The following is a 3882-nucleotide window of genomic DNA, read 5'->3' as shown; positions in this document are numbered from 1 at the left end:
GCCATCAATGGCAATAGTGCAACTGACCATCTATAGTGGCCTACTATGCAATGGTTGACATCAATGTTTTTACCTACTGATGGTCTACCATTTTCTGGGGCTTCATGGGTATCGGGGCGGAAAAAAACAACTATTCTATGCTTGACATCGAAGGAGAGAAACCATCTGATTCTTCCCCATCGATGGCAAAACTATTCTACATGGACCATAAACCATTTGATGATCTTGAATCATCAATAGTCGATAGCCAACCCTATTGCTACCTAGCAAGGGTGGTCCCAAATCACTGCGCAAGTCTACATGTGCCCAGTGCCCTGTGGTGAGACACAGTCGCGGAATCAGGAGGCGCTCTATGCCGGTGCCTCAATTTCCTCTTGCGACCGGAGCGGCTTTCCGGGACTGTGTGGACGGCCACGTTTCTAATTGTGAAGACACTCCCCATGCTCTCTGGAGGTTGCTGGACTCTTGAAGAGCCCTCTGTGGGCCAAAGGTCTATGCGCCGGGGGAGATGGTCTCTGGTTCCTGACACCGGGGGGAAGATGTAGCCCAGCACAGAGCTCAGATGCCTGGTGGCCATTTTGAGAGATCCCAATTATAGGGGATTTCAGCCCCAGTACACAGAACGGCCAGTACAGACTAGGGGCAATGATGGATTGGTCCCCTGCATACCTCATCATCTTCACTCAGGGAGCCTTATTTACATACACTGTACTCTTCTGAGAGCCAGACGCTTTGAGTCAGATTATTAATGCCTGGAAGTGTACCGGTGATCCTGTGGCTCCATCCAGTGGCCGAGTACATCATCTACAAGCTGCCTGGCTTCTTTCAGATATGTTACCTACAGTATTCCTTCTATGGGGAGATGTTGATTCCTCCAATGCTCCCTCTTTGGGGAGGGACAGCTGACACCTACTAACATGTCCCACATCATCTATATATATATATATATGTCTATTATATATATATATATATATAGTTCTCCTTGAAGACGGGGCCTTGAACCCCGAAACGTTGGAGCACTAAATAAAGCACTTTAAAAACCCAGAAGAGTGCCGCTGTCTGCATCCTGGCTAAAGAATCATATCATTCTATCCGGAGGGCACCCTGGACGTTGCACCTATACAAGGAGTGCCGGGCTGAACAAAACTTGTGTATATATATATATATATATAAAATCTATAGGGTTGACTGGCACTCTCTTCACTGAGGTATATGCCACGGTGCCTTCCTCGGATGGGTATACAAACAGTAGAGTTAGATTGAGGGACCTGGGGGGACCCCCAAAGAAACAGGCGGCACTCGATCAGCTGGATGGGTACCCATCCAGCTGATCGAGTGCCACCTGTTTCTTTGGGGGTCCCCCCAGGTCCCTCAATCTAACTCTACTGTTTATATATATATATATATATAGTGTGCGATGCCAGCATCCTGCCTGGTGCCTTCGGTGAGGTCACAGCTGCCACTGGGCCCCAATGAATATGTAGCCTGTAGACCGAGGCACTCAGGACTTAGAAACAGTAATTCAACACGTAGCCACGCTGGTGACATTTCAGTCTCTTTATTAGGGAAGTCCAGGAACAGAGCAGGTACTTGTGTATTATCGCCCCCGATTTCCATCTCAGGTCATTGTACAACCAAAAGTCGCGTTGCATCGCATGCGACCGATTTTAAGTCGCACATGCACCCAGATGCCTAATTCCTATGTTAAATGCCCCCCAGACCCGACTTTAGATTGTACACCCACCCTGATGGGTAATGAGTATGTTAAATGCCCCCCCATTGTTAACGCCACCTCACTATCAACGCCAACCCGAAGCGTGGCGAGCGGCGGCGGTACGCGTCTTCCGATCTTTTCATACCCCCACTATCCACGTCGGCGTGGAGTTGATTTTATATAGTGTGTCGAGCGTAGCAACCCGGAAGCGTGGCGAAGCTATGCGCGTCCCCTCGCCACGCTTCGGGCTCGGTGGCTCGCCACACTATATAAAATCAACTCCACGCCGACGTGGATAGTGGGGGTATGAAAAGGTCGGAGGACGCGTACCGCCGCCCCGCTTCGGGTTGGCGTTGATAGTGGGGTGGCGTTAACAATAGGGGGGGGGGGGGGCATTTAACATACTTATTACCCATCGGGGTGGGGATACAATTAAAAATCGGGTCTGGCTGGGCATTTAACATTGAAATCGCATCGCATCGCATGCCATTATAATGGCATGCGATGCAACGCGATATTAAAATTGTACACTCTGCCTGGGAAAAGCCTCAAATCGGTCCCATCGCATACCTTAATTAGTGGTATGCGATGCGATGGGCGCCGTGATAATACACAAGTACCACAGAGCATTTCCTCCCTGAAGGAGAGGGTCAGATAGGCAACTATGCAAAATATGGTAGAGACTAGTTCCCATGCAGTATAGGTTACAGGATGTGACGTTCAGTGAGGGCGGAAGTTGTTAGATGCCCTCACAACGTTTTTTAATTTATGTGTAATTCAAGTAGGTGTCGGTTATTTTGTTTTATTTTTGCACCATTGTACCCTCGCGGGCTCGCTACGCTCGCACGCTTCGCTCGCCACGGATTTATATTCCCCCTCCAGGTATACGTGGACCCAGGGCATGATGGGAAAATTACCAAAACTGCATGGGATCTAGACACTACCTATGCAATATATATAATGCCCCTTTCAGACCGCACTTTTAAAACGGTAAATTGCCGTTTTTTTACCGTTTTAAAACGGTAATGTGTGCGGTCTGAAAGGTCCAGTCCCACTTAACCGGTTAGAAAATGCCGTTTTTTCTAACCGGTTAAAATGCAGGGTCCTACCCGTTTCTGAACCGGTATTTTAGCGCAAAAATCGGCTCAGAAACGGTATTTAGGACCCAGCCAATGAGCTGGGTCCTAAATTCAGCACAGTGAATACTTAATGAGCGCTCATTAAGTATTCACAGCACTGGAGCCCCCCCCGCGCGTGTCGACACCCCCCGCGCGCGTGTCGACGCCCCCCGCGCGTGTCGACGGCCCCCCGCGTGTCGGCGCCCCCCCCCCCGTGTCGACTTACCCCGTGCCGGTATCTCCGTTGTGGTTCCCGGCACTGCTCAGTATGCTCGGAAAGCACTTATGAAAAAAGTGTCTTTCAGAAAATGGCTGCCCCCCATACGGAAGACAGTTTTTTTAAACAGGGTTTCCTATGGGGCAGCCATTTTCTGGAAGACACTTTTTTCATAAGTGCTTTCCGAGCATACTGAGCTGCAGTCCACAACGGAGGTACCGGCACGGGGTAAGTCGACACGGGGGGGGGGGGGGGGGGGGGGGGGGCGCCGACACGCGGGGTGGGGTGGGGGCGTCGACATGCGCGGGGGGCGTCGACATGCGCGGGGGGCGTCGACATGCTCTCGGTCGACACGCGAGGGGGGGGGGGAGCTGCACGGAGGGGAGGGCTGAAGGCTGCACTGGCTTTGACCCTGTATTTGGAAAGTTTCCAAAAACGGGTCTGCCAGTGTCAAAAAATCGGCACTTAAACGGTAATATACCGTTTAAGTGCTGCGGTGTGAAAGGGGTTTTATCTGGCAGACCCGTTTTTGGAAACGTTTCCAAATACAGGGTCAAAGCCAGTTATGCGGTCTGAAAGCAGCATAATCCAGCTTCCAATGAAGCCGTTCCACTCCCCTGCATCCATCACCATGGACACAAGCCGTCCATCCGGCCTCTTCCAAACAAACGCCTGTTGCCCTGTTCCAGAACAGATCCAGCTGCCAGCAGGGAAAGAGGAAAGGCGGCGGGTGTATCAAGATGGCGCTCCACTCTGATGGGTAGCCGCCGGGGTTGGGTGTAGAAAGATGGCGTCCCGCATGTCTGATGATGTCATGGCGTAGCGGCGTCAGA

Source organism: Crinia signifera, chromosome 3 (assembly GCF_055691185.1).
Source record: "Crinia signifera chromosome 3, ASM5569118v1, whole genome shotgun sequence".
Classification (NCBI taxonomy): Eukaryota; Metazoa; Chordata; class Amphibia; order Anura; family Myobatrachidae; genus Crinia; species Crinia signifera.
Note: the sequence above shows the minus strand (reverse complement) of the source record.